The sequence below is a fragment of the Henckelia pumila genome, chromosome 2 (assembly GCF_033568475.1).
Source record: "Henckelia pumila isolate YLH828 chromosome 2, ASM3356847v2, whole genome shotgun sequence".
Taxonomy (NCBI): domain Eukaryota; kingdom Viridiplantae; phylum Streptophyta; class Magnoliopsida; order Lamiales; family Gesneriaceae; genus Henckelia; species Henckelia pumila.
In genome coordinates this window covers 119,175,348-119,198,481 of record NC_133121.1, presented here as the reverse complement: position 1 = coordinate 119,198,481, position 23,134 = coordinate 119,175,348, and the positions used below count along the sequence as shown (strand labels likewise).

Below are 23,134 nucleotides of genomic sequence, written 5' to 3'. Positions count from 1 at the left end.
TTCTTGGGATACAGATCTATAGAGATAGATCTAAGAGAATGATAGGACTTACTCAATCAACCTACATCGAAACCATATTGAAAAGGTTTTCAATGGATGGGTCCAAGAGAGAATATCTACCTATGTGTCATGGAGTTTCTTTATCCAAGTCTATGTGTCCCAAGACTGACGAAAAGATAGAAAAATGACACACATACCATATGCGTCAGCCATTGGTAGTATCATGTATGAGATGATATCTACCAGACCGGATGTGGCCTATGCTCTGAGCGTCACGAGCAGATATCAAGCCAATCCCGGTCAAATGCATTGGAAAGCCGTGAAGGATATTCTTAAGTACTTGCGAAGGACTAAGAATGTGTTCATGGTTTATGGAGGAAGAGAATTGAAGTTGGAAGGCTACACCGACTCTAGCTTCCAATGTGACGTGGATGACTCAAAATCAACCTCTGGATTTGTATTCGTGCTCAATGGCGGTGCTGTCTCTTGGAAGAGTTCCAAGCAAGACACCACAGCGGATTCCACCACTGAGGCAGAATACATTGCAGCATCAGCTGCTGCTAAAGAGGCGGTTTGGATAAGGAAATTCATCCAAGAGTTGGGTGTAATTCCTGAAGCTGTTGGTCCAGTTTCGGTGTACTGTGACAACACGGGTGCCGTTGCTCAGGAAAAGGAGCCAAGGTCTCATCAGAAGTCCAAACACGTACTGAGAAAATACCACATCATCCGGGAGATTGTGGAAAGAGGAGACATCAGTGTCGAGAGAGTGGCCTTTACAGACAATATCGCTGATCCGCTTACTAAGCCCTTGCCAGGACCATTGTTTGACAAACATCGCGAAGCAATGGGATTACGTAGTATGACTAGTTGGCTTTATGGCAAGTGGGAGATTGAAAGAGTGGGTGCCCGGTTAGCCAACTTGTGGCTAAGGGCTTTTATGACTCTATGTAAAACAATCTTTTGTTTAATATAATTTACACTTTTATAATGGTATTGACTTTATCTTTTTTCATATTGTTATATTATGATATAATATTGTTGTTTTGATAAAGACCTTGAATATACTATAGTGTATGTACGATGTGGTAGCACATGGGGATGACTATCATGAAACACATCTTATAGTCACTGTATATTCTAAATTGTTCCTAGTCAATTGAGCCGTCCGCAAATAAGGATAAGGATCGCTCGAGATTGAGACTAGCATTTGCGATGCCGAGTACCACGTTTCATTGGTATGGAACATAGAGATGTTCAAAGCATGCAAATGGATATTCATATGATGAATGATCGAACTACCCTATTCGGACTTTCCAAGTGGTTATCACTTATCGAGTGGATAAAGTCCGCGGTTTTGGTTTTACACCATTAGTCCTTATTACTTGAAATATCATTGAGACTCTATATGCTAGTACTGTACTTTGACTCGTTTACCGACTCTATTGGGGTCATCAGGTGTCGGGATTGGGTACAGTTACGACACATATAGGAGTCGATGCTTTGTTGTCAAGGATTCACCACATACTTGCGAGTGTGGATATCCTATGCGATCTGAGGAGATATTAGTGTGATGAATCTCTGGCCAGAGTACATGATGTGTTTTAGGTTAATTGGTTATCCTAGTAACACATGCGATGTCACTAATAGATCTCCAAGATGTTGTGCATAGTTATCGAATTTCGAACGACTCTCGATATACCAATGGTTGTTGATTCGATCGGGATATATGGTTGAAGGGACCGTACTGTACGATAACCAAAATCTACTGGTTCTTGCAGGCACTATCAGTAATACCTAGGGAATCATGGGGCGATGTTGCTAGACGCTCTTACCATGATTCGATGGGTAAGTCGGAAATTGTTGTTCCGAGTCACAAGGAGTTGTGAGCCCACGGCTAGCTGTATTTCTGAACCATTGAGGGTTACACAAGTAATGGATTACTAAAACCCCGTAGAGATAGTTAAATTTAAAGAGTTAAATTTAATGAAGAGAAGTTGGACTTCTTAACTAAAGGGAGTGGGATTTCCTAAAATGACATAGGGATGGGCATTTTTGGAAATCACTGAATTCGGATTCAGAAAAATTATCTTGACTTTAAAAGATGCAGAAATGATTTCTGTGCACATTGGTAAAATCAGTTTATCAATCGGAGTCACGATGAATTTTATATTAATTTTTAGAACAACGGGCTTGGCTTGTTGGGCTTAAGTTATGGATTGTGGGCTTTAAGGAGTTAGAGTCCTAACACAATTATAACTTAACCTAGTCTAGAAATTATCTATAAATACATGTAGTGGGTTCGAAAATTACGAGTGATTCAGTCTTCAAATTTTCGAACACTGCATAATTATTTCAAGAGGATTTTCGAAAATTCCTCTGTCCCTTTCGGAGAAAATTCGGCTTGTGATTTTTATGAAAAATTACAATCTGAATTAACAGATCATATCTGTTTATTCTCTACGCAAATTTCTGATTGATTTCTAGTGCAGTCAATCAGAGGATTTCTGTTTTCTGTTCGTGGACCTTATTCCGGTGATTGATCGTGACGCCATCAGTTCCCGGGATTTACAAGAAGAGCAGATTAAATTCTGTTGAAGTCCATAATCTCGTTTCGAGATTTAAGGTAAAACATTAATTGTGATTATTTGTTTTACTTGTGTGAATTTAATCGTAAAAGTTTTGATACCCAGATATGGAATCGTTCCATATTAATAAAATAAAATTTTTAAACTTCCGCTGCACCGGATATCAATTCTAATTGATCTGAACACCATTTTCCAACAATATATATATAAAAAAGGTTGACCCCGAAGGGGACCCTATTCCACATGAGTCAGATGCCCATTGGCTCATGCGTATGTTAAATCGAGGGATGTGCACGAGCGGCAGAGACCTGAAGGAGGAAGCAACATGGCCAACCCCCAGAGCATACCCCAACAATATTTCAGCAGGGAATATGCTCCACACGAGAATCGAACCCGCAACGCTGGAGAATCTTTTTCCACGTCACCTCAGACCTTACCAACTCGCCTATGCCCATGTGGGCTTGTCTCAATTATATAGTCTAGTTCATATTTAATATCATATGTCCCGCTCTTTTAACAATTTATCCATATTAACTTAATATTATTAACTACTTGTATAATTATTTTATTTTATTAGTATTAATTGATTCTATTAGCCAATTATTATACTATAGTACAAATATCAACTTAAAACTTAATTATAATCATACTCTCTATGTTTCACTTATTTAAACTATATCTATTTTTTTTAATTAATAGTATGTAAAATAAGAAGGGAAAATTAGAAAATTGACAATTGGAACTAATCTAGAAATGAGTATATTTTTTAACTTGAACAGAAAAATATTGATGTTGATTATATTTGTAGTCTCTAAAATTTATAGATATATATTATAACAAATAAATTAAGACATCTTTCAATTAATATTAAAATTTAAGATAAATTTTAATTAATAACTTTTTTTAATTGAAGACATGAATTAAATGTTAAAAATTAATAAAAAAATTAATTACTCTAAACTAATCTAAAAAACTAATCTACAAAATGAAAGGAAAAACCAAAAAATACATTGGAAATGACAAAATATTTAATTAATATTATGTAAGATAAATAAGGGCAAATTAAAAAATTCACAATTGGAACTCATATATTTATAATAGTAATATATAGATAGATAATAGATAATAGATAATTAATTATTAATTAATTAATTAATTAATAACTTTTTTTAATTTAAAACATGAATTAAATGTTAACAATTAATAAAAAAAATTAATTACTCTAAACTAATCTAGAAAACCAATCTAGAAAATGAAATGAAAAACCAAAAAATACATTGGAAATGACAAAATTATTTAATTAATATTATGTAAGATAAATAAGGGCAAATTAGAAAATTCACATCTATGTTTCACTTATTTAAACTACATTTATTTTTTTTAATTAATAGTATGTAAAATAAGAAGAAAAAATTAGAAAATTGACAATTGGAACTAATCTAGAAATGAGTATATTTTTTAACTTGTACAGGAAAATATTGATATTGTTGATTATATTTGTAGTATCTAAAATTTATAGATATATTATAACAAATAAATTAAGACATCTTTCAATTAATATTAAAATTTAAGATAGATTTTAATTAATACTTTTTTTTAATTGAAGACATGAATTAAATGTTAACAATTAATAAAAAAATTAATTACTCTAAACTAATCTGAAAAACTAATCTACAAAATGAAAGGAAAACCAAAAAATACATTGAAAATGACAAAAATATTTAATTAATATTATGTAAGATAAATAAGGACAAATTAAAAAATTCATAATTGGAACTCATATATTTATAATAGTAATATATAGATAGATAATAGATAATAGATAATTAATTATTAATTAATTACTTTTTTTAATTTAAGACGAATTAAATATTAACAATTAATAAAAAAAATTAATTACTCTAAACTAATCTGAAAAACTAATCTAGAAAATGAAATGAAAAACCAAAAAATACATTGGAAATGACAAAATTATTTAATTAATATTATGTAAGATAAATAAGGGCAAATTAGAAAATTCACAATTGGAACTCATATATTTATAATAGTAATAATAATAATAATAATAATAATAATAATAGATAATTAATTATTAATTAATTAATTTATAATTTTTTTTAATTTAAGACATGAATTAAATGTTAACAATTAATAAAAAAAATTAATTACTCTAAACTAATCTAGAAAATGAAAGAAAAAACCAAAAAATACATTGAAAATGACAAAAATATTTAATTAATATTATGTAAGATAAATAAGGGCATATTAGAAAATTCACAATTGAAACTCATATATTTATAATAGTAATAATAATAATAATAATAATAGATAGATATATTTATAGAGTTCATTTATGGTGCCCAACATTATATGCCCACTTCATGCCCACCATGTACAAGTCAACTCATCTATTGTACCGGTCAACTCATCTATTGTACATGATGGGCATGAAGTGAACATATAGTGTTTGGCTCCATAAAAGAACTCTATATTTATATATGTATATGTATATGTAATATTTATATAAATTTCTCTCAAAAATATTTATATATGTATATTTATATGTAATATTTATATAAATTTCTCTCAAAAAAAATATTTATATAAATTTATTGTCAAATTACAACTGACATTGACCCCTAAACCAAAAAAATGAATATTAAAAACATAAACTTAAAACAAAGCAAGATTTATTTAAAAAAATTAATAACTTTTTAGTTTTTCCATCAACTTGAACGAAAAAAAGATATCATGTAAAGTTATGTTTTTATATAAAAAATGAAGAGTATTATTTAAACTTTACATTTTGTTAAATACATTATATTTTTAATTTTATATAAAAAATTGATTAAATATATTTTGATTGATTTTGTTTTTAACAACATATAGTCTTAAATTTTAAGAAATTTTGTAATTTATATCAACTTTAATGAAATTTGTTAAATAAAAATGTTTAAATCCGATATTTTATACTTTTTGTGGAAAAATCAATAGATATTCATATATATAATATAAATAATGTTAAATTTTAATATCAAAATAAAATATTTTTTTATTTTATATTTTATTTATATAAGAGAAAATATGTGCCAAAATTTTAAAAAATTTAAAATTATATAGTTAACAAGAATCCTGCACTTTTTTTTTTTTTTTTTCAAAGGTGTGATTTGATTTGATTTGATTTGATTTGATTCGAATTTTTTTTTTAAAACAAATAAAAAATTTGATTTTTCAAAGCTGTGATTTGATTTGATTTGATTTTTTTAAGGCAAATCAAAATTCTATAATATGAGGAAGGATATTATGAGAATAATTTTGTCTAATAATAAATTAGTTAGGTAAGATGAACTCCCCCCAAAAAAATATACCCTGAATGAACACGATTCTTCCTGACGTAATAATATTAACAAATAATTTCAATAGAACCGGTCACAAATCAATCAAATAAAGATATACATATTAAATATCTGTGAAGACTTGAGTTTCAATTTTTTTTTTTGAAAATTTAAGTTTTATATTCTTTAATAACAATCACGAGTCAACCTGTCACATTCATTCAATATACAAACCATTGAAAACGATCATTACTTTGTTGGTAATAACGATAATTACGGGAAACGCGACGTATAACAATTAATCAAATAAATTGAATCAAATAATATCTGTTCTTCTCTGGCTAATAATATTATATTGAGTAACACTTATGTGAGATGGTCTCATCCGTAATATGGGTCAACCCTATCCATATTTATAATAATAAGTAATATTTTTGGCATAAAATGTAATACTTTTTAATGGATAACCCATATAAGAAATCCGTCTAAAAAAATGATCTTTCAGACCGTCTCATAGGAGTTTTTGTCTATTATATTTTATTAGAATTTTATAATCACTAAAAATATAACGCGTTATTACATATGCATGATATATTAATTTTGTCACTTAGTTTTTCAAAATAACGGATGGCCTTTTCTCGAAGACGTTTTAGTCAAGAAAAACGATCCAAAGAGGGAGACTTACCGAGTCCTCCCTTTTAACTTTCTCGGAAAAAATAAAGTCAATATTAATTTGAAAGGTAGTATAACTTTTTTGGCATTTTTTTCTAAAAGAAATATATACATAAAAAAAAAAGAAATATATAAAGTTACACTTCTATGATATTCTAAATGCCGAAGGAAGGGGGCAAGCTTTTTACAAAGAAAAAAGTTGACGAAATCTTTGTATAAATGGTTATTCACGCGAAACAAGTAACAAAGTTGTTAAAAGAGCATGGCAATTAACTCCATACCACTACTATTTCATGGCTTCTTATTTTTGTTCTATTCTTCTGTGGCCTTTACTACAGCAACATACTCCAGTAACGAAACCGATTTACTCGCGCTTCTCGCCTTCAAATCGGCCACCAACTCACCCCTAAACTCATGGAACCAGACGTCAAATTTCTGTACCTGGGAAGGCATAGTTTGCAGCCAACAGAATAGAGTTGTCGAAATAAATTTAACATCACGTGGCCTAATGGGAACTCTTTCGCCTTATCTAGGTAATCTATCTTTTCTTACAAGAATCTCCCTCCAAAACAATATGTTTCGAGGTGTCGTACCTCAAGAAATCGGTCTTCTAGGACGACTAGTGTTTGTCGACTTGAGCGGTAATTCTTTCGATGGGGAGTTGCCTAGGAATCTGTCACAATGTTCAAATCTTGTTTATCTTGACATGGGTAATAATAACTTTTCTGGCATGATACCACCGGAGCTCGGTTCTTTGTATAAGCTAGAGGTTTTGAACTTGACAAGCATCAAGTTTTTAGGCACTATCCCTCCCTCCATTGGGAACCTTACATCTCTCACACATCTTTCTCTGAGTTCCTGTGGGTTGACAGGGCGAATCCCCGAGTCGTTCGGCCAACTACAGAGCCTAGTTCATCTCCAATTAACGGACAATCTTTTCAGTGGCAGCATTCCTTTAGGACTCTTCAATATACCTACTATTCAATTGTTTGAAGCTGCTAACAATCAGCTCGAGGGAACCATACCAGAAAACATAGGCATCAGCCTTACTAGTTTGACGGGCCTTTTGTTGGCACAAAACAATCTAAGTGGGGTCTTTCCTGTTTCCCTTCTAAATTCCACGACACTCGAAAGGATAGGCTTGTTCTCGAATAAGCTAACAGGGCCGATACCAGAAGATCTTGGCAGGCTTTCGAGGCTCACTGTTGTTGCCATTTGGAATAACTATTTCGAAGGAGATATCGGCTTTATTTCTTCATTGACAAACTGCACGAACCTAAGTGTTCTTCTACTCAGTAACAACATGTTCACTGGTTTCTTGCCGCTCTCCATTTCCAATCTTTCCAGTCAAATTTCCAGGATAACCATTTCTGATAATAGAATACAGGGAAAAATTAGTTCGGATATTGGAAACCTTTACAATCTGGCTCGATTGAATCTCTCTAGCAATTATCTTGAGGGTCCTATTCCTTTTGGAATTGGGAATCTTAGTAAATTGATAGATCTTGACTTAGGAGGCAACAGATTTACAAGTGAGATACCATCTTCGTTCGGTAACTTGACGTTATTGAATAACATGTTCTTGCAAGAAAATAACCTCTACGGAAGTGTACCTAAGAGTCTCATAGCTTGTACAAACTTGTTGTCTCTAAATCTCTCTCATAACAATCTTAACGGCTCGATACCCCAAGAGATTATGAGCCTTTCTTCCATTTCTATTTTTCTTGATCTGTCTCACAATGCTTTCACGGGTTCTATTCCATTCGAGGTCGGCTCATTGACGAAGCTAGAAACCATAGATTTATCTGACAATAAATTATCTGGACTTATTCCTTCATCTTTAGGCCGCTGCGTGAGCTTGCAAGGACTTTATCTTGGGGACAATTCTTTTGAAGGTGAAATACCTTCCGAGTTGAGTGACTTGGTGGGCTTACAGTTCTTGGATCTTTCAAGAAACAACCTCTCCGGGACGATTCCTAGTTTCTTGATTAAGCTACACCTCGAAAAACTTGACTTGTCGTTCAATAATCTCCAGGGACAAGTTCCAGTATCAGGAGTATTTGGAAACAAAACTCTTGTATCTCTTGATGGGAACAAGCAACTTTGCGGAGGGATTCTTGAGCTAAAACTCCCCCCCTGCCCTTCGTCGGATTCCTCGAAGGAACACTTGTTAACCCAACTGAAATTCCTGATTCCGTTGCTTGTTTTTGGAATGATCTGCATAACACTTTCGGTATTCTGGATCAGACTCGGTTTGAGGAGAAGAAACAGGAGGAACGACTCATTCTCTTCCTCTCCATCCTTTCTTGGTGATCACATCACGAGGCTTTCTTACTCAGATCTAGTAAAAGCCACGGGGGGATTCAACAAGGATAATGTGGTTGGGGCAGGGACATTTGGATCGGTGTACAAAGGGATTCTTGATGGTCCTGCAGGGCCATTAATCGCGGTGAAAGTTCTTAATCTATCAGTCAAAGGTGCCTCCAAGAGTTTCCTGGCAGAATGCAACACATTGAAGAACGCAAGGCATCGAAATTTATTGAAGATATTAAGCATTTGCAACAGTTTAGACTCGCAAGGAAATATGTTTAAAGCATTAGTTTATGAGTTCAAGACTAATGGGAGTTTAGAAAAATGGTTGCACCATGATAAACAAGAAGATAATCTTGACTTGATCCAGAGGATAAATATAGCCATCGACGTTGCTCATGCGGTAGAGTACTTGCATTGCGGGACTGATTCAGTGATCGTTCATGGTGATTTGAAGCCTAGTAACATCCTTTTGGATCAGGATATGGTGGCACATGTTGCCGATTTCGGATTGGCCAAGATTGTTTCAAGCATCCCGCCACCAAGTGAAAGTAGTAGTTCGGTCGGAATGATCATGGGTACCTATGGATATATTCCTCCAGGTATGATTCTCTTAGCACAAGAAACATTATGGTACAATAGTTATTGAAAGTCGATGTTTATATTTAGATGTTTTGAAATAATTGATGAAGAAATATATATGCAGAATATGCATCGAATTGGCGAGTGACAAAACAAGGTGATATATACAGCTACGGGATTCTTGTTTTGGAGATGTTCACCAAGAGAAGACCAACTAGCGATCCACTTAAGGAACACTTGAATCTTCACAATTTTGTGAGCTGTGCGTTGCCGAATGATCAAGTACTAATGGAAATTGTTGATCCATTTATTCAAAAAGGACATGGCCAGAATTCGAAGCTCAAGGATTGTTTGACTTGTCTGCTACGTATTGGAGTTGCATGCTCAAAAGAGAAGCCAATTCACAGAATGCCAATGAACGACGTGATTCACGAATTGCAAAGGATAAAAGATTGTTATCAAGTTGGCGAATCTCAGGTTTCAAGTCATGAGTTATGATATAATGTACGAAGAGTATTTATATGTTGCTTTTGAGATTATAAAATTACCCGAAATGCATTTTAATTTTGAAATTGTATTTGGGGTACTTTTGTAATCACAAAAGCTACATATAACCGTACGTTTTATAACCATTGTTGTACATATCGCATATACCAAATATGTAGTGTACATAATAGAGCATGTTTTGAAGATGAAACTCCGGATGTTGAAGACATGGTTCGGCGCATTAAGATTTTGGTTTTACGTTGTATGTAATCGAACTATGATGTTGTGCCTTCGTGGCTTTTTTAGCTTGCATTTCGTTTATTGTAATCATCTAGGTATGTTTGGTATAGTTGTACTTATACCCACTTATTTTTAATGAATTCTTCGTTTATTAAAAAAAATAAAAAAATATTTTCCATTTTGTGAGTTTTTTTTATGTATCCGGAGTCAATATTAATGTGCGTTTTTTATTTTATTTTTGAAATGTAAATTGTAATGTCATTATTATCGTTGTCAGTTGTCACCACTATATTTTAATTTTCCCGTTTCACTTATAAATAATTAATTTATATATATATATATATATATTTTGGTTCAAACATCTTGACCATTTATATATGCAATTTTTTTTGACAAGAACTTGTAACCTTTATTAATCGCAAATAGTATCTTTAGTAGAGGCTTGTAATTAACTAAATCTTAATTAATTAAGCAATGATACCAAATAAATTTACATTAGTAAATATATAGTTTTTTTATCTGACTATATTATTATAGTAGAGACCTTCTAATTAACTAAATATTAATTAATTGGTGAAACTTAAAATAAAATTATGATTATATCTTAACTTAATTTTCAACAAAACCAAAATTACGTTTATATCATAACTTAGTTATTTTATATGCACTCCTCTTTTTTTAGCCATTAAAAACAATTTTAGATTAGATATTTTTTTTTAAAAAAATATTTATATTAAATAATTATCAATTTTAAACTTTTAAATATCTAATTCATCATAGATTCGGTTTATCCTATTAGATAAAATCAGAGATTGAGATAGGATGAGGACTTAGCATGCATGGATAGAAATGGGGTAACATAATTATAAAGAAAACAGAGATTGAGACGGCGGGGGCGGACCCTAAATTTTTTTTTTCAAGAGGAGCAATTAAGAGCGGAGCCACGCATTGTTTCGTCGGATGGTAGCTTAGGTACTTGGTTTTTTTTATTTTTATTTTGTATACATTAAATTTAATTCATTTTTTCAATATCTATGTTAATTAACAATTTTTAAAATAAAAGGATACAAGCTAAACATATTAAAAAAATTAAGAGATCAAAAAAATTTAATTTAGGTAAAAATAAAAATCTAACTATGTTAAACGATGCAATTCATAAAAAATCACGAATGCATAATTTATATCATTAAAAGACAAACAAAAAATTTAAAATATTGTCATCACTACGTAATAATTTATTATATTATTTGATAAGTTCCTAAATAATTTTATTTTTCAATATATAACACCAATATAAATTAAAATTGACATGTATTATATTTTTTTAAATTAAATAAATAATACAAATATATAATAAAAATTTTGTATGAAAAATTGAGGGGTGGCAGAGACCCTATATGGGTCCGCCCATGGAGACAGGTGACGACGATATGTTTTAAATTTTGGGTCGAGACCGTGCCCATTGTCATCCCTACTCAATTTTTTTTTAGTCAGTTTATTGTACTTCTATGAAATCTTTACCATAACAACGTGTTTTTTAAAAAATTCACAAAATAACATAAAACTTGAAAAAAAAAGTATCAATGGCTTCCCCTCCCTAGGAGTAGGCTGCTGGACACTAAGAAAGCTTCGATTTTTATAGCCCCGCCCACTGTATGGGGGTGGGCTTTTATTACATTATGTGAAATAATATAAATCAATCAATGTTTAATTATCACCAAACACAGTTTTAAAGATAAAGTGATCAAGCTTTCCTAAGCCCAATTCTTCATGAACAAAATGGTCTCAAAACAATTCATTTATTACATGCCACCAAGTTTCAAAGACCATGGCAAACTCCATTCTTCTGTATCTTGGCTTCTTCTTTTGGTGCTATTCTTATGTGATCTTTACTCCAGCAACATGCTCGAGTAACAGAACCGATTTACTTGCATTACTCGCCTTCAAATCCAGCATTGTACTCGATCCTCTAGGATCTCTACATTCGTGGAACCAAACATCAAACTTCTGCTTCTGGGAAGGCATAGTTTGCAGCCAACAGTACAATAATAGAGTGGCCGAAATAAATTTAATGCGACGTGGTTCGGCGGGCACCCTTTCGCCTTACATCGGCAATCTTACGTTCGTTACGCGAATCGCCATCCAAAACAATTACTTCCAAGGTGGTATACCTCAAGAAATCGGTCTGTTAGGACAGCTAGAGTTTGTAGAATTTAGCGGCAATTCTTTCTCTTGGGAGTTGCCTAGGAATCTGTCACGATGTTCAAATCTTGTTTATCTTAACATAACAGATAATAGCCTTTCTGGAAACATACCACCGGAGCTCGGTTCCCTGTATAAACTAGAGGTTTTTAACTTGACAAACAACAAGTTTTTAGGCACTATACCTCCCACCATTGGGAATCTTACATCTCTCACACATCTTTCTCTGAGTTCTTGTGGGTTGACTGGAAAAATTCCCGAGTCGTTCGGCCAACTACAGAGCCTAATTCTACTCCAATTAACGGGGAATGTATTTAGTGGTAGCATTCCTTTGGGACTCTTCAATATATCTACCATTCAATTGTTTGAAGCTGCTGACAATCAGCTCGAAGGAACCATACCAGAAAACATAGGCATCACGCTTGCTAGTTTGAGGGGCGTTTTGCTGGCACAGAACAAGCTAAGTGAGGCGTTTCCTGTTTCACTTCTGAATTCTACGATACTCGAAAGGATAGGGTTGTTCTCGAATAAGTTAACAGGGCCAATACCAGAAGATCTTGGCAGACTTTCGAGGCTCACTGTTGTAGCCATTTGGAGTAACTATTTTGTGGGGGATATCAGTTTCATTTATCCATTGACAAACTGCACGAACCTGAGTGTTCTTATTATCGATAACAACCTGTTCACTGGTTTATTGCCAGTCTCCATTGCCAATCTTTCCGGTCAAATTTCCCAGATAGGCATTTCTCATACTGAGATAAGAGGAAACATTAGTTCAGATATTCAAAACCTTCACAATCTGGCTCGGTTGTATCTGTCTAGCAATTTTCTCGAGGGTTCGATTCCTCTTGGAATAGGGAATCTTGGTAAATTGATATATCTTGATTTGGGGAGCAACAGATTCACCAGTGAGATACCATCTACGTTCGGTAACTTGACGTCGTTAGATCACATGTTCTTTCAAGAAAATCACCTCTTTGAAAGTGTACCTAAAAGTTTCATCAATTGTACAAAGTTGTTATCTCTGGATCTCTCTCATAACAATCTCAATGGCTCCATACCGCAAGAGATTATGAGTCTTTCTTCCCTTTCTATTTTACTTGATCTGTCTCACAACTCTTTCATGGGCTCTATTCCACTTGAAGTTGGCTCGTTGACAAATCTAGGAAAACAATAGATTATCTGGACTTATTCCCGTCTCTTTAGGCAGCTGCACGAGCATGGAAGAACTTTATCTTGAGGACAATTCTTTTGAAGGCAAAATACCTTCCGAGTTGAGTGTCTTGCAGGGTTTACAATTCTTAGATCTTTCAAGAAACAACCTTTCAGGGGAAATCCCTACTTTCTTGAGTAAGCTACACCTCGAAAAACTTAACCTGTTGTTCAATAATTTTCAAGGACAAGTCCCAATATCAGGAGTATTTAGAAACAAAACTCTTGTATCTCTGGGTGGAAACAAAGAACTCAGCGGAGGGATTCTTGAGCTAGAACTCCCCGCATGTCCTTCATTGAATCCCTCCAATGAACACTTGTTAACTCAACTGAAATTTCTGATTCCGATACTGGTTTTCGGAATCATCTGCATAACAATTTTAATATGCTGGATCAGAATCATTGTCAGGAGAAGAAACACGAGGAACAACTCATTTTCTTCCACTTTGTCCTTCCCTGAAAATGATGGTATGAGGCTTTCGTACTCGGATCTTGTAAAAGCCACTGGGGGATTCAACAAGGATAATCTGGTTGGAGCCGGGAGATTTGGATCAGTTTACAAAGGTATTCTTGATGGTTCAATGCAATTAGTTGCAGTGAAAGTGTTCAATCTGTCTGTTAAAGGTGCCTCCAAGAGTTTGCTGTCAGAATGCATCACATTGAGGAATGTGAGGCATCGAAATTTATTGAAACTGTTAAGCGTTTGTGATACTTTAGACTCTCAAGGAAATATTTTTAAAGCATTGGTTTATGAATTCAAGGCTAATGGGAGTTTGGAAATGGTTACACCAAGATACAGAAGAAGATCATGGTGATGCAGAATTCAAGAAACTCGACTTGATCCAACAGATTGAAATCGCCATTGATGTTGGTCATGCAGTAGAGTACTTGCACTGTGGGACTGATTCGGTGATTGTTCATGGTGATTTGAAGCCAAGTAACATTCTGTTGGATCATGACATGGTGGCACTTGCTGGTGATTTCGGGTTGTCTAAGATTGTTTCAAGCATTATACCAGCACATGAAAGCAGTTCTTCTTCTATTGGAATTAAGGGTACCCTTGGATACATTCCCCCAGGTATGATTCTCGTATTAATCATTTCATATCATTTAAAATTTCCATCTCAATATATCTAATGTAATGTCATGAAGAAAATGTGCAGAATACGGATCGAGTTGGCACGTCACGAAGCAAGGGGACGTATACAGTTATGGGATTCTTCTCTTGGAGATGTTCACCGGAAGAAGACCTACGAGCGACTCGTTCGATGGCCACCTGAATCTTCACAATTTTCATTCGTAGCGCGTTGGCGGATCAAGTGATGGACATTGTTGATCCATTTGTTCGGAAAGGACATGAGCAGAATTTCAAGATCGAGGGTTGTTTGACATTGTTGAGATTAATAACCAATACCAATTCTTTGAATCTGAGAAACACACCCTCAAGAAATCTCACAATGGACAGAACAATATATGAACAAGAAAGAACAAAAGCAATTTACGTGGTTCGACTCACTTCGAGTTTACATCCACGGGAGGAATGATAATCACTTTATTGATCAAGACAAGTATACAATTACAAAGCTTCTTTGATCCAAGATCAATCACAGAACAACTCTAAGAAAAACTTAGCTACTATGACTCTTCTCTCGAATCTCTATTTCGCTTTCTCTTGTAACTGTTCTCCAATCCCTTAGAATGAATGCCTGTTGGAGTATTTATCCAGATTAACATCAGCTGCCTTTTAAGCTTCAAACTTCAATAACCAACTCTAACTGTCAAACCGTTAGTAGGCTTTCGGTTATCTCTGATTTGTGGCTTCCAACTAAGACTTCTAGATCCACTCTTATCCAACTTTGATAGACACATCTAACAAATCTCCACCTTGTCTTCATAAGTTGATTACCCTCCTCCACTTATAGACCTACGTTATTTCACCTATGTTAACCAAGTATTGGCAGTGTCTAAACTTAGCTTGAGGCAATGACTTGGTTAGCATATCAGCAGGATTCTCACTTGTATGTATCTTCTCAACAATGATCTGTTCCTTACTCAGAATATCTCTTACATAGTGAAGCTTGATGTCAATGTGCGCTTACTCCTCTCATGATAAGCTTGATGTTTGGTGAGGTGAATGACACTTTGATTATCACAGGTACCTTTAGTTGTTTCTGATCAATTCCAAGCTCTGCCATAATTCCCTTAAGCCAGGTAGCCTCTTTTATAGCTTCGGTTAAGGCGATATACTCAGCCTCGGTGGTAGATAAAGCCACAACTGACTGAAGTGTTGCCTTCCAGCTAACTGTTGAACCAAATAGAGTGAAGATGTACCCTGTGAGAGATTTTCTTGTGTCTAGGTTTTCTGCGAAATCAGAGTCCACATAGCCTTCCACAAGCTGCTCACAATCATCTTGTCTTCTAAATATCAATCCAGTGCCATCAGTTCCCTTTAAGTACCTCAAAGTACACTTTAAAGCATCCCAATGCATTCTTCCAGGATTTGTCATAAATCTTGATATAACACTTATGGCATAGGCTAAATCTGGCCGACTGCATACCATTGCATACATTATGCTTCCAACAGCATTTGCATAAGGAATACCTTTCATGTCTTGAGCCTCTGCCTCATTGCTTGGGGACTGATCTGTAGATAGTTTGAAGTGTTGTCCTAATGGTGTACTCACTGTTTTAGATTCATGCATGCGGAATTTGATCAACACTTTTCTTATATATTAAGTTTGATTCAAGTATAACAACTTCCTGTCTTTACTTCTCTGAATATACATTCCTATTATTCTCTTTGCTTCACCCAACTCTTTCATTTCAAACTCAGAATTCAATTTCCTTTTCAAACTCTCAAGATCTTCCCTGTCTAAGCTTGCAATCAGCATATCGTCTACATACAGCAAAAGTATGGTTTTAATATGATCTTCAGCCTTTTTCACATACACACAACTGTCAAAGTTACTTCTTTTAAACTGAATGCTCGTTATGAATTCATCAAATCTTTGATACCATTGCCTAGGACTCTATTTGAGACCATAAAGTGACTTTTTCAAAAGACATACTTCACTTTTATGAGCTGAAACCTTATATCCTTCAGGCTGTTCCATAAAGATTGTTTCATCAAGATCTCCATGTAAGAATGTTGTGTTAACGTCTAGTTGTTCCAGTTCCATATTCCATTGTGTGGCTAAGGCTAGCACAATCCTAATTGAGCAGTGTTTCACAACAGGTGAATATATTTCATGGAAATCTATTCCTTCCACTTGAGTGAACCCTTTTGCAACTAGTCTTGCTTTGTGTTTTACCTTAGTATCCTTACCAGTGACATCCTTTAACTTGAACACCCATTTGCATCCTATTACTTTCTGATACTTTGGTTTAGGTACCAATACCCATGTTTTGTTCTTGATGAGTGAATCATATTCCTCTTTCATAGTTGTGATCCAATGATCCTTTTGTTTACTGAAAATTGCTTCTTGGTAAGAGGTTGGTTCTGAGTTGTATATTCCTGTAGATACATTTAGAGCGAAGGATACTAGATCATCTTATATGTAACGTTTAGGCATTCTAATTTCCCTCCTTGTTCTATGTCTTGCTAGCATATATGAGCTAGTATCATCATCATGCTCTTCCTGCTCTAAGCTTGATTCCTCTGTCCTTTGATCATCTTTTCTGTTCTCAACATCCTTTTCCTGCTCCACCTCAACTTGTAATTTGTTGTTTGCTCCTTCATTTGATACATACTGATTTTCTTTTATTTTGTAAGCCATCTTGTCTTCATCAAAAGTTATGTCTCTTGTCACAAAGCATCTTGGCCCTGAGGTTTCTAAATTCCATACTTTGTAGCCCTTTTGACCATCAGGGTAACCTATAAAAATACATCTTAATGCTCTTGGATCCAGCTTTCCTTGTTTGACATGAGCATACGCTAAGCAACCAAACACTCTTAGTTGTTTGTAATCAGCAGGAGTTCCTCTCCACCTTTCTATGGGAGTTTTGAAATTTAATGCACTTGAAGGACACTGATTTATCAGATAACAGGTAGTGGAGATTGCTTCACCCCAAAATGACTTTGGAAGTCCAGCACTAAGGAGCAGACACCTTAATCTTTCTAATAAGGTTCGATTCATGCGCTCGGCTATTCCATTTTGCTGAGGATTACCAGGTACAGTCCTATGCCTTGTTATCCCTTTATCCTTACAAAATCTGTTAAATTTCTCAGAAACAAACTCCAAACCATTGTCTGTTCTAAGATGTTTAAGTTTCCTATCTGTCTTGTTTTCCACTGTAAGTAACCAATCTCTGAATTTAAAGAGTGCTTCATCCTTTGTCTTGAGTATGTAAACCCAAGTTCTTCTGGAATAATAATCAATTATTAACATAAAATATCTTCCACCTCCATGAGTAGGAGTTGAGGATGGCCTCCAAAGATCTGAGTGAACATAATCCAAAGGTCCTTCTGTTGTGTGCTTTGCTGTATGAAATTGAACCTTTTTAGCTTTGCCTAATATGCAATATTCACAAGATTCTAGTTCTTGAATCTTATCACCACACAATAGATTTTGTTTAGCTAATTCAGCTAATCCTTTTTCACTGACATGGCCCAATCTTTTGTGCCATAGCTGAGTCAAATCAATTCCTCTTTGTACTGTTGATGATCCTCCAATAACAGTGTTTCCCATAAGGATATATAAAGAATTTATCCTTTTGGCTTTCATGACCACAAGTGATCCCTTTAGAATTCTCAAGTTTCCATTGTCTGACTTGAATGAATAACCCTTTGATTCCAGGGTACCAAGAGAGATTAGGTTCCTCTTAAGTTCAGGAACATATCTTATCTCCTGGAGTAACCTGTCTTTACCATCATGCATCCTTAATCTTACTGATCCTACCCCTTTAACTTTGCATGATTTGTTGTTTCCTAGAATGACCAAGCCTTGATCTGATTCGATTAAATCCTCAAACCAAGACATGTTAGGAGTCATGTGAAACGAATACCCTGAATCAATAATCCATTCATTTGATGAGCTATGTTCAGTTACTGCCAAGGCTTTGGTAAATTCATATCCACCAGATACCATAGAAGCTTCTCCATCACTTTCATTTCTGTCGTGAGATTTCTTCTTCCTATCTGGACAATTCCTTTTATAATGACCCTCCTTATGGCAGTGAAAACATTTAAACTTTGATTGACTCTTGGACCTTGATCTTGGTTTAAATTTCTTTTGAGACCTCTTCTCAGTTCTTCCACGTATTACCAGGCCTTCACCTTGTGGTTGAATATCAAGATGAATCTTCCTTTGGAGTTCTTTTGCTCGTATAGTCGATTGTACTTCATCAAGTGATATGGTCTGCTCTCTGCCATACAACATGGCATCTCTTAGATTTTCAAAGGATTTTGGAAGAGCATTTAGCAGAATCAGTGCCTTGTCCTCATCTTCCAGTTTCACTTCGATGTTCTCCAAATCATCCAGAATCTTTATAAAGATTTCTATCTGTTCTGTTAATGACTTGTCTTCACCAATCTTGAAAGAATACAATCTCTGTTTCATATATAAACAATTTGCCAAGGATTTGGTCATATAGAGGCTTTCGAGTTTAGACCACATAGCAGCTGGAGACGTCTCTCTTGCTACTTCTCTCAGTGGCCTGTCTCCTAAGCACAATATAATCGCACTTAATGCCTTCTGTAGAGTCTGAGCCTTATCTTTAGAATCTCCAGTTATCGATTCTTCTCCCAAAAGGGCATCAGCAAGCCCTTGTTGGATCAAGATAGCCCTCATCTTGACTCTCCAAAGCCCAAAGTCGTTTACCCCAGTGAACTTCTCGATATCGAATTTCATTCCTACCATTTCCGATCACGAATTCAAAGAATTTGTTCGATTCTCACGGACGACGCCAATTGTTGAGATTAATCACCAATACCAATTCTTTGAATCTCAGAAACACACCCTCAAGAAATCTCACAATGGACAGAACAATATATGAACAAGAAAGAACACTCAAAAGCAATTTACGTGGTTCGACTCACTTCGAGTCTACATCCACGAGAGGAATGATAATCACTTTATTGATCAAGACAAGTATACAATTACAAAGCTTCTTTGATCCAAGATCAATCACAGAACAACTCTAAGAAAAACTTAGCTACTATGACTCTTCTCTCGAATCTCTATTTCGCTTTCTCTTGTAACTGTTCTCCAATCCCTTAGAATGAATGCCTGTTGGAGTATTTATCCAGATTAACATCAGCTGCCTTTTAAGCTTCAAACTCCAATAACCAACTCTAACTGTCAAACCGTTAGTAGGCTTTCGATTATCTCTGATTTGTGGCTTCCAGCTAAGACTTCTAGATCCACTCTTATCCAACTTTGATAGACACATCTAACAGACATGTATACTAAGCATTGGACTTGCATGCTCAAAGGAGTTGCCAGGCCACAGAATGCACATGAAAGATGTGGTTCAAGAATTGCAAAGGGTAAAAAGATTGTTACATTCCCCAGGTTTCAAGTTTTAGCCCAAATATTTTTCTACTTTTTTTTTTTTCTTTACGTGGGAACTCGCGGCCGCCACCTTTCGGTGCGCTTTGGGTAAACCCCGAACTAACACAATAGCCTGCAAACTACGCTAGTCAGATAAACCACACTAGGCAAGCTCTGTGTGACAAATATTTTTCTACTTTTGTATGTACCTGAAGACAATGTTGTGTCTTTTTATATTTTAGGGAATATTGTGATGTATGTTTGTCACTTTGCGATTTCGGTCCTCTATGTTTCTATATTTCAGTTTTAGTTCTGTATGTTCCGATTTTTGATAATTTCAGTTGTTTTTATTCGAAAATGTTTACGTGATACTATACACGTCAGCTCCACATCAGCACTGCATTTATGTCAAATCAGCGCCACATCGGAAAAAAAAATTAAAATTATCGAAAAAATAAAGATAGTAAACTAAAATTAAAATTTAAAAATATAGAGTATCAAAAATACAATTTTCCCTATATTTTATAGCTAAAAATATTCTTTGCATCATCGTCAGTAGTCGGTACTTATTTTTAGTTTTATATAGTTGTCGTTTTTTTTTTTTTTTGGTTTTGCCATGAGTCCATGACATGCATGTTTTCGAGTAGTTTCTTTATTTATGGAGAATATTCGCATCTAATAATCCAAATCTGAAGGTTTTTTTTCTTAACCATAACTTTTTGGTTTCATTGCTATTTGCTCCGACTATTTCACTTTCAGTGGGTTAAATTATTTTTATACAATTTATATACGTTCTATTGCTTCGAAAATAAATCGATTGTACTTAAATTTTGTTCATATTTTTACCCTACTCATCAAGAGAAAACCATTATCATCTACGTAGTAGGGACTAGAGCCACAAAATTAATCGAGGTAAAAAAGATGAATTTAAGAAGGCCAGATTTTTATTTTATGGAAGTATGGATAAAATTTTGATAGATAAATTAGCCTTTTTGGTATGGCCAGTTAAATTATTGAGCATGATCAATTTTTTTAAAAAAAATTACGTCCTTAGCTGACTTTTATTATGATTGTTATTATTGGTCATAACATCCTTTTTATTAAAAAACTACGGAGGTCCAAATGTAATATAGTATTATAAGTTGAGAAACTAATATAAAAATACAGAAAAAATCTTATTTGATGGTTATAGATCAATTTTGTTAAACAAATTTTTTATTTTTCATACCAAAAATATTATTTTATGAGAGCTATCCTAAGGGCAAATTATTTTAAACTCCTCACTACCAAAATTCTCTTTAACTTAACTTCCTACCCACCATTTTCTTTATTTTCACTCCCTAGTGGTCCCCATTTTTGAATTAAAAAATAAATAAAACTTATCCTTTGTACGTGGCTTTGTTATACCTATCGAACCAGTCCCGGCCATGCAAGACTATCAGTTACGCAAGGTTTCCAGCCGATATACTTCGGATTAAGGGTCCAACATGCTTCCGTAAGATAAATTGAATTTAAATACCTCTTTGACCATAATGTCGTCGGGTCATACCTGTCGAATTTTACGAAGTGCTCCTCACACCCCAACCACGCAGTCGCAACAGATGATTTCTGCACAAGCTCCTTCAACGACACCCATCACAGCCTTAATTCGTTTTCTACCTTAAGGCGTATGATATATAAATTTAATTATAAAATATGAGCATGAAGAACGAGAGATTTAGGAAATTTATTCAGACATAATATTATTACATAAATCAACTCATTTGAAGAGGAGAAGACAACTTGTTTAGCTACTCATAGTAGCCTTGTTCTTGAAATACATAAAAGAAAACTTAATACAATAGAAAGAAAAATATTACAACAATTTATTTGTAAGAAAACTGAAGGGAATGATCGATGTCTTCAGCTTTCTCAAATGCCTGTATTTATAGCTGTAGTTCCACTCGTTTCACCGAGAAACTTCAGGGAATCTCACAGTTGTCTTGTATTTCTTTATGACATTATTGATAGCATCTTTTATTAGTGGAGGAGGCAGCTGTCTGGAATTTTTTATGCCATTATTGATGACATTTTTTTACTAGTGGAGGAATCACATGCCTGCCACTTTCTTTTGGCTTTATTCTCCTCACATGCCTGCTTTATTGTTGTCGGGGTATCTTTTGCTTTTGAAGTAGGCCCCTGTGAAAACGCATCTTCGGTGGTCCTTGTCCACCTTTTCTTGTCTTCGGAAAAATCCTTTCGATCCGTTTGGGGTCTAAAGGTTTTTCCAAATTCTGGCTCCTTCTGATTTGGGCATTCTGGGCAGATATTCTCTGACCATCGTCCAACATGAGCCATGTTACAAAATTTTCGGCGAGTTTCTTTACTCCCCGGCAGCTTGCTGTTCCACAAAAGGTTTCTCTTCTTTTCGAAGAGTTCTTCCGCAAATGCTGTAGTTTTTCCTGTCATTGTGTTCAACAGGAATGATCCATTCACAGAATTCTGATAAAATTTGAATGGAAACTTGACTTTGTCCATCTCAGTAAGACAGACCCAAATATCCCATGCTCTTCTGGTTGAGATCTTATTTTCTCCGAAAGTGGACACCAAGGGTATTTCTTCAGTTTTAGGATCCTTGATAAATTTATGACTGTTTATATCAGGTCTCCTCAGCTTGATGAAATAAAAGGGTTCGTGTGATCCTTTCACTGTTGGTTCTGGAGCTGCACTAAAGAAGTATAACTCAAGCACATCTCCTCTGGACAAATAATCATTATTTGCCCATATTTCTTGGACTGCTTCCTGGATCCATTTTGGTAACTGTGATATCTCCGGAAAGCTTGGTGACGTTGTATAAACTGAGGCCAAAGCCCCAAATTCATACCAGAGTTTTACATCTTTAGGATTGACATTGTTTTTTAGCCAAACCCTTGGATATATTCCTGCAACATCAAGCAAGTGTTCGGGTTGATTTCACTCCTTGTATTCAATTTCTCCCACCTTTGTTGATAAACCTGGAATGGAGAAATAATAGATGTAT

General features: G+C 34.5%; 1 pseudogene; it reads left to right on the top strand.

Annotated features, from left to right (window-relative positions):
- Nucleotides 1–6,854: 6,854 nt before the first annotated feature.
- On the top strand, nucleotides 6,855–14,927 carry LOC140878265 (uncharacterized; annotated as a pseudogene).
- The last annotated feature ends 8,207 nt before the right edge of the window (nucleotides 14,928–23,134 follow it).